The sequence below is a fragment of the Tupaia chinensis genome, unplaced genomic scaffold (genome assembly GCF_000334495.1).
Source record: "Tupaia chinensis unplaced genomic scaffold, TupChi_1.0 Scaffold000634_1, whole genome shotgun sequence".
Classification (NCBI taxonomy): domain Eukaryota; kingdom Metazoa; phylum Chordata; class Mammalia; order Scandentia; family Tupaiidae; genus Tupaia; species Tupaia belangeri.
Genome location: NW_006160154.1, coordinates 4,601,894 through 4,611,566, shown reverse-complemented (window position 1 = coordinate 4,611,566; position 9,673 = coordinate 4,601,894). Strand labels below are relative to the sequence as shown.

The 9,673-nt window shown below is 40.5% G+C and overlaps 1 protein-coding gene and 1 pseudogene across 1 annotated transcript in view; one reads left to right on the top strand and one right to left on the bottom strand.

The window, feature by feature from the left end:
• NUP58 (nucleoporin 58) overlaps window positions 1–9,673 on the bottom strand; it is a 78,296-nt gene that overhangs the window by 7,258 nt on the left and 61,365 nt on the right. The window lies entirely within an intron of this gene.
• On the top strand, window positions 5,587–8,218 carry LOC102500923 (muskelin pseudogene; annotated as a pseudogene).

The window sequence follows — 9,673 nt, the reverse complement described above, 5'->3', positions numbered from 1 at the left end:
GTCTCTGGCAAATGCACCTGCCTATAACAAAAACCCCCAAAAAAAAAAAGAAAGAAAGAAAGAAAGAAAGAAAGAAAGAAAGAAAGAAAGAAAGAAAGAAAGAAAGAAAGAAAGAGAAAGTTTAAATATAAATTTATTGTAAAGAAAACTATTTTTTCTCCAAGAGGAAGTCAAGGTTGAACTGGAAATGGAATTCACTAAAAGCTTAAAGAGGTGAAAATGGCCATCCGAAAATGGAGATAAAAGGGAGGCTGCTGCCTTTGCAACAAACCTTATAAAAATATGTGGCCCTTGGGTCAGCCAGTGGTATGGTGGTTAAAATGCTAGACCTGGCAGCTTGAAAAACAGGCTGGGGAGAGGGTGGCCAAAATCCCAAGAGGAGAATGGAAGAGAAGGGCCTGCCTCATGGCTATCCCCTGGGGTGGTGGGGTGCTTTCTCACTTTGTGTCTTTCTCTCTCTCTTTTTCTGGTGAGTGCATACACCCTATCGAAAACTAAAAACTAAATAATAAAATAGAAATATTTGGCTCTTTAAACTCTGTAACTTTGACAAAAAATTAAACTTTTGGGGCTGGATGATGACACAGCAGTGATACAAGCCTGATCCACACAGGAGACCTCGAACATGTTGGGCATGCAATGTGCATCATCCAGGCTGTCTGAGGGATGGACTGTGGCATGAGGATCCTGAGGGGGGGTTCTATCTCAGTTTCACTCATGGAAAAAAATTTAACTTAAAAAAATTAAACTTTTGGGAACCAGCAGTTAGCATAATGGCTATGTCGCGGAACTCCCACGTAGTCGACCACGGTTCGTGTCCTGGACCCGGTGGCTTAAAACTCACGCCGGGCGCGTGTGCGTGTGTGCCCAAGATCCCGAGAGGAGAATGGAGGAGAAGGGATTGCGGCGTGACCATCCCCCCTGGGGGGTGATTTCTCGCTTTCTGTCTCTCTGTCTCTCTCTGTCTGTCTGGCAAGCACACGTGCCCTATAGTAAAAAACCTCTCAAAAAAAAAATTAAACTTTTAATTTTTCAAATTAACTTTCTTAAAAAAAAATTGCCAGAAGGTATGCACACTTAGCAGAGAGAAAAGGAGAGTAAGAGGGAGAAAGTGAGAAAGTACCAGCCATGGGATGGTCACACTGCAATCCATTCTCCATTTCCCTCTCCTTTTGAGACTTTGGGCGTGCATGCACACATGCCCAGTGTGCTTTTCAAGTTGCTGGGTCCGGGATTCAGACTGTGGGGTCAGTCATGTGTGATCTAGCTGGCCCCAAATAACTCCCTCGTTTAAAAATGGAAATCAATTCTACCTTCTTTTTCATAACTTAAAGAATATTTAATTATGTATTAATTATTATTACTTAATTTGTTATAGGGCACATGTGCTTACTGGGGGGGTGGGGGGAGAGAGAGAGGAAGAGAGAAAGTGAAAAAGTGAAAAAGAAGCAAGCCACCAGGTCCAGGACTCAAACCACAGTCAGCCATGTGGGAGTCCAACGTCTTAACCACCATGTCAGTTGCTAGCCCCCAATTCTACTATTTTTAAAAGAGTAATAAATTCACTGGACTAATAAACTAATTGGGGGAATATTGATATATAGAAAATGTAAGATATATCTTTTTTTTTTTTTTTTGAGAGATTTTTGCTATAGGGCGCGTGAGCTTGCCAGAAAGACAGAGAGAAACAGAAAGCGAGAAATCACCCCCCGGGGTGGATGGCCATGCCGCAATTCCTTCTCCTCCATTGTCCTCTCAGGATCTTGGGCACTCACACACGTGCCCAGCATGAGTTTAAGCCACCAGATCCGAGGCTCGAACTGTGGTCGACTACATGGGAGTCCAGCGACATTATGCCAACTGCTGTTGCCGAAAGTGAAAATATATCGTTAAATAATTTTGAAAATTTTGCTATTGGGTACATGCATTTGCAGGAGATGAAGTGAGAAAGCACCCACAACACCTCGATCTCATCTCCACTTTCCTCAAAATTTTGAGAATCCACACACATGCATATTTCTTTAACCACTGTGTCTGAGACTCCAACCATATGTTTGGCCATGTGGAATCTAGCCACATCACATCACCGGCTGGTCCTATCTTTAAATATTTATGTATCATCAACAATAGGACTGGTGACTTTCAAGTATATATTTTAAATTGTATTTATATGTGTCATTTTTAGTTATATATATATATATACACACACACACACAAACACACAACACATAATTATAGCTTTAGGAAAAAAATATAAAACTGAGACCACAATATCACTGAGAGTGGTGGTTTAACAAAATTTCTCAGTAGATTGTTTTAAAAGATAAGATACCACATGGACAACTGCAGTTCTAGTCCCAGACCTGGCAGCTTGAAAATCATGTCAGATGCATGTACATGTGTGCCCAAAATCCCAGGAGGAGAAAGAAGGAGAAGGGATTGTGGCATGGCCATCCACCTGGGGTGGGGTATTTCTCACTTTCCCTTTTATTGTCTCTGTCTCTCTCTGGTGAGCACATACATTCTATGATAAAAACCTTAAAAATAAATAAAAAATTAAATAAATAAATAAACTTTAAATAAAAGATAAAATCATTGCATCTAGCACAGGTTTATTCTTAGGGTCCAGTTAAAAATTTATTTCAGTTTTCAGTGTGGTACCTACAGAAATTTATAGTCAGTCAATTAAGATGAAAGTAGAACTTATTACTCATGTTGCTTATTAAGAGTTGGTGTCTTTGAGGGGCTAGTAGGTGGCATGGATTCCACATGGCCGACTATGGTTCAAGTCTTGCAATGGATGGCTTGGAAATCACACCAGGCACGTGTTGAGTAAGTGCCCACAATCCCGAGAGGAGAGTAGAGAAGAGAATGCAGCATGGCCATCCCACCCTGGGGGGTGATTTCTCACTTTCCCTTTCTCTGTCTCTGTCTCTCTCTGGTGAGTGTATGCACCCTATGGCAAACAAACAAACAAGGTGGTGTCCTTAAATCAAATCTTCACATCTATCAATAGTAGCAAACTTTCAAAAGAAATGAAAAATATTCATGGCTTACAGTGACTTTTTTGCTTTCTCAATCTTTGACAATACAGAACGCATTAAATTTGGAAATGACACCAAGCCAAGAATGCCATCCATTTGAGAACCCATTTAAAAAAGGTTTCATTACAATGGTACCTGGGTTTGTCTAACATCATCGCTTCATGCTTATGTAACTTTGAGACAACTACTTAGCTTCTTCATCTGTAAAGAACACCTTAGAGTTTCTTGCAGTGCTCAAACACTTCCAAATGTCAAAGCGCTCTGTAGATTGCTATGTATGAAGTCTTCTTTCAACCCTACCACTCTGATTACAGTCTGACCCTAGCTACCTTGCTGAGCCTTATTAAAAACATCTTCATATAGTTAGAAGGCTTTGTCTCTTTCTTTCTCTCTCTCTGGTGAGCACGTGCACCATCTGGCAAATTAAAAAAAAAAAAAAAAGAAAACTTCTACACAAAAGAAGCCATAAATAGTCGAAAAATTAATCATGAGGGACCAGCAGATGTCATAATGGTTATGTCGCTGGACTCCTACATGGTAGACTGCAGTTCGAGTCCTAGACCTGGTGGCTTGAAACTCATGCCAGGTATGTGTGCATGCATGCCCAAAATCCCGAGAGGAAAATGGAGACGGGATCATGGTGTAGCCATCCCCCCTGGAAGGTAATTTCTCACTTTTTGTCTCTCGGTCCTCTGTCTCTCTGGCAAGCACATGTGCCCAATAGTGAAAATGGCTTCAAAAAAATCATAAAATATTTGCAACCACATACATGCATATATATATATATATAATGTCAAATGCAATATATACATATATCTTTTGGCCATAGGATGCGTATGCTCGCAAAAGACAGGGAGAGAGGGAAAGTGAGAAATAACCCTCCAGAGAGTATGGCCACATCACGATCCCTTCTCCTCCAGTCTCCTCTCAAGGATTACGGCCAAGCACACACATGCTCCTGGCATGATGTTCAAGTTGCCAGGTCTGGGACTCTGTGCAGCTGGTCATGTGGGATCCAGTGCTTTAACACATAACACCACCTGCTAGTCCTGACATTAAACATATTTTAAGTATTGAAAATACTTAAAAGCAACTTGAAATAGGAATGATATCAAAATTTTTATTAAAAAATGTCACATAGATTTAAAATTTAATTTTCCAGATCTCTATAGAAAATGATATAAAATAGATCTAAGATTTAATTTTCCAGATCTCTATAGAAAATGATTATAGGAAACAATCTTTAAAGAAAATAATTCTCTAGTGGAGAATTCTTTTTTTTTTTTTTTTTTGGTAAATGTTCTTGCATCAGGGTATGTGTGTTCAGCCAGAGAGAAGAGACAATGAGTGGGAAAGTGAGAAATCACTTCCCAGGAGGGTGGGCATGCAGCAATCCCTTCTCCATTCTCCTCCTGGGATCTTCAGCATGCACACACATGCCCCAGGCATCAGTTTCAAGTCACAGGGTTGGAACTGGAATTGAGGTGGGCCATGTGGGAGTCCAGTGATGTAAGCACCACACCATCTGCTGGCCCTGAAAATGATTTCTAATAGAAAAAAAAAAAAATGCAAGCAATTTAAATCCTCACCAGAAGGAACTAGTTACATAGAATATGAACATATATGCTATACAAATATTAAAAAGAATGAAGGTGGCCCAGTCATGGCACAAGTGGCACACATGTGCAGTGGCTGAAGCCCCCAGGGAAGTCCAGACTTTGTGCCCAGGTTTGGTTCCTGGACCAATCTAAACAGGCCAGGCAATGGCATGTGCCTGTGTAAGGCTGGGGAAGGAGGATTGCAATGTGGTGACACCTTGTCAAAAACGTCTCTCGCTTTTCCTCCATTCTCTCTCTCCTTGAGGAGGAAGAGAAAGAAGGAAGAGGTAGAAAGGAAGAAAAGTACTAAAATGAAAAGAAACTTAACAAACTTCTGGAGAGTAGATTACTATTTGCTTATTTTTAACCCCTTTATGCATTCAAATTTAGGGTTATTTTTAATTAAACAAATATAGTTTAACTTCAAATTATAAATACTTCATAAAACATCATACTCATTGCTCAACCCACCTATTAATCTCTTTGAATGCTCAAGAATTTTCTTTGTATCTTTATCACATCACTTCATAAAAAAGCCTACTTTGTCTTCTCAATTGCATATTGTAAAAGACTATACACTGCTTGGGTTTGAATTCTGGCCTATTCACTTACTAGTTAAATGACTAGTAAATTATATTTAACGTCTCTGTGTCCATTTTCTCATCTGTAGAAAGAAACATAATACCTATCTCATAGGATTGAAGATTACATGTTAATATGTGGAAAGCACTTAAGGGTAGGACCAAGCCCCTACTTAGCATTAAGTGTTATCAATAGCCTATCTATATTTATATACCCTTAAGTTCCCCACCGTGGCTCATACAAGACAGATAATTAAGGAATTTTTACTAAGTTAACCTGACTTGCTACCAGGGGATTCAACAAGGGGTGGGGCTGACAAGAAAGCAATTCTCTCCAACCTAAATCTAACACTTTTCAGCAAGATGGCCTTTGTGATCCTAGTAGGTTTTTTGTTTCTCCTAATTGAAATTTGGTAAAAGAGGGAGGAAAAAAGCATTAAGTTGAATGAATGAGAAAAAGCGAAAACCATCCTTGCAAGACCAGTTTTTCCAGGAATCCCTCGACTCCTCAACAGACAGCTATTAACACCTGAAGCTTTTTGCCTGTTTCTATGGTTGTCTTGGACATTTTAAAGGATCAATTGAAGTTTCTCTCTGTGCTGGAAAGAGAAAGAGCTAGCTGCAACACAAGCGGAGTTCTTTTTCGTCCACCTACCTTCCTGAGAGCATTTTCATGGATAAACTAAATGACCTGTCTTCAAGATGGTCTTCAGAAAGCAACTATCTTCCCTAGTATTTGATTCTGAAGCCTGAAAGGTGTGCTATAGTTCAGAAAATCACATTTGGAAACCATGAGAAAACCCATGTCTGCAACTGGAAGAAATGAAAAGTCTTTGGGGGAATGAAGAAAACATGACAGAGCTATTACCCAGTGGTTTAAAGAATAACAAAGAAACATTCACCTTGAAGCATAAAATTGATGAACAGATGTTCCCTTGTCGATTCATTAAAATAGTTCCACTTTTTTCCTGGGGGCCCAGCTTTAACTTTAGCATCTGCTATGTTGAACTTAGTGGTATTGATGATCCTGATGTAGTACAACCCTGTCGCAACTGGTACAGCAAGTACCTTGAACAGGAAGCCATTCGCCTCTGCCTGAAACACGTCAGACAGCACAATTATACGAAGCTTTTGCATCACTGCAGAAGAAAATCCAGATTGCACTGGAACATCCCATGTTAACAGATCTGCATGACATCAACTGGTGTTGAAGGGTGAATCTGATGCTTGCAAAGAGCTGATTGAAAAAGCTGTAAATGACTGGGACCAGCAGTTGGCGTAATGGCTATGTCGCTGGACTCCCACGTAGTCGGCCGCGGTTCAAGTCCTGGACCTGGTGGCTTAAACTCATGCCGGGCGCGTGTACCGGCATGGCCAAGATCCCAAGAGGAGAATGGAGAAGGGATTGTGGCGTGGTCATCCCCCGGGGGGTGATTTCTCGCTTTCTATTCTGGGTCTTCCGGGCGAGCACACACACCCTATAGCAAAAACCTTTCAAAAAAAAAAAATCAAAAAAAAAAAAAGCTGTAAATGATGGCTTGTTCAATCAGTCTATCAGACTCTATCAACAGGAGTATAAGCTACAATGGAGTCAAATTATTCCCCAAAGCACTAAAGGTGAGAAGATAACCTACCAGGAATGAGAGGGGGGCATCAGATGGTTATTGATGTTCAAAAAGACCCTTTGTTTGGTGACTGGGATGGAACACAAGATCTTGTGGACTTCTGGGCATACAGTGTGAAAAAGAACCAGTGGACATGTATCTCTGCTGACACTGAGAAAGAGAATGGTCCTAGTGCCAGATCATGCTATAAAATGTGCATTGGCATTCAACAGAGGCAAATCTACACATTGGGGTGTTATTTGGATTCCTCTGTGAGGAACAGCAGATCACTGAAAAGTGACTTCTATGGTTACATTATATCAACACATGGATGTTACTACGTGAGGATACTGCTGCTGATGGAGGGCTGATCATCAGATATGTATGGACTCCAAAAAACATATGATCTATACCTATGCTGGTAGAATTTGACATGGAATGGCAGCATAGATGACAGCAGAGACGGTGAACCACGATTCTGTGGGTTGTTTGCTTTCAACTCTCAATGTCCAATCTGGAAACTTCTTTGAGAGGACTCTCGTAATGCTGGGCCTGAGGACATCCAGCCTCGAATAAAACACTGCATGCTATTTCACTAAAAAAAATTGTTCCTTATTTGTATTTGGTGTCCAGCAATCAGAGACCTCTTTGAGTGATTTCTTTAGCTATGATGCAGACTCTGATCATGTAGACATAGTATCAGATGGCACCAAGAAAGACTCTGGGATGGTTCCAATGATGGGATTCACAGAGAGCAACCACTGATCCAGAACTGAATGAAATACATGTTTTACCTGGACTCGGCAAAGACAAAGGAAAAGGGGAAGCGAATGTCAGAAATTCTCTCTGGATTTATGATATTGTGAGGAATAGTTGGCCTTTGTCTGTAAGAAAGATCAAGCTACAAAAGATAACCCAAGTAAAGTCTTCAGGAAGAACCATGTCCAAGATTTGTTCATCAGCTTATATATGACGAGTTACACAACGCTCATTATTTATTTGGTGGGAATCCAGAAAAATCTTGTTCTCCAAAGATGACATGAGATGATTTTTGGTCACTGAAGTTGTGCAGACCTTCAAAAGATTACTTAACTGAGGCATTGGAAGTACCTCATAGAAAACACAGGCTTGAAGAAAAGGCTCAAATGGATCCCCTTAGTGCTCTGAAATATTTACAAAATTATCTTTATATAACTGTGGATCACTCAAACCCAGAAGAGACAAGTTTCAGCTCTGTTCAAATCTGGTTCCAATTTTACGGCTCTAGGCTTTTCAGATATGGATCACACACCTATGCTCAAACAACTCAGCTTTTAGACACCTTAGTCACTTTCTTCCCTGACAGCATGACTCTTCCTAAAGGCATCCTGGTAGACCTCATCACTCTGTAACGGAAGAGGCTATACACGTAAATGGAGAACAGGAGTCTGCTGTCAGTGTTTTGGATTGCAACTCGATCTACAGTTAAGGCACAGTCACTGAGGAGTGCACCAGAGCTTTGAAGGGACCTTTACCATCCAAGTTTTAACCCTTTCCCTTCATATCTGAACTCAACCCCATTCTTCTCATCCTATTCCTAAATTAGGCTAATAAAGTTAAATTGATATACATTCCATCAAAAAAAATCTAGTTGCATCTGGTTTGATCACACCATTTTAAAAAAATTATTTATTTACTTATTTTTAATTTGACCAGAGAGGGACAGAGTGAATGACTGAGAGAGAGAAAATGAGAAAGCAAGCCATCATGTCCGGGATTTGAATAGCAGTCAGCCATGTGGGACTCGAGTGCCCTTAACTACCACGCCACCTGTCAGCCCCCATAGTGTTCTTTTGGGTTGTAAGAGTCAATACAGCAGTCCAAAGGGTATTGCTTCCAGGCCCAGATGTTCTCAGATGTTCAAGTCTTTAATATAAAATGGCATAATATTTACATGTAACCTATGCACATCCTCCTATATACTGTAAGTTATCTCTGGGTTATTTATGATATCTAAGATGATATAAATGCTATATAGTTGTTACACTGTATTTTTTAGGGAATAACGAAAAACCTTTGCATATACTCAGTACAGATCTTTTTTTTTTTCAAAATATTTTTCATCTGTGGTTGATGGAACGCACAGATAGATACAACTGTATTAGAAATTGCTCACTTTACCCTTTCCAAGGTGGGTAAGCTCCCCACCGTTGCTTGCTGGGATGACTTTCCAAAAGCCTCTTCAAAGGAAAGCTGTAGGAAAAGGTTGAAGATGAGCTGTACGGGTCTGGCTCTTGTTTAACGCCCTTCACACCCTAAATATTGTTCTTCAAGTCCCATGGCCCGTTGTACTTACCTTACCGTGCCCTCATCCACAGTATACTAGATATTTGCAATTTTCCCCACATAAATAGGATAGTCACATTACCTTCAGTGCTTTTATTGAGCATGGAACAGAACAATCAGTGTCCTTTTTTTTTTTTTTTTGGAGAGGTTTTTCGTTACAGGGCACGTGCACTTGCCAGAGACAGAGACAGACAGAGAGACAGAAAGTGAGAAATAACCCCCCAGGGAGGATGGCCATGCTGCAATCCCTTCTCCATTCTCCTCTCAGGATCTTGGGTACGCATGCAACGGTGAGTTTAAACCACCGGGTCCGAGATTCAAACTGCAGTCGACTACATGGGAGTTCAGCGACATAGCCATCATACTAACTGCTGGTCCCCCGAGTGTCCTATTCTTGTGAAGCAGACAGGCAGTCGGCCTTGGAATTAAACAGATGTATGTTCAAACTGAGCTCCATGACATAACAACCATGACCTTAAGTAAGTTGTAACCAAAACTTCAGTTCATTCATCTAGAGATTC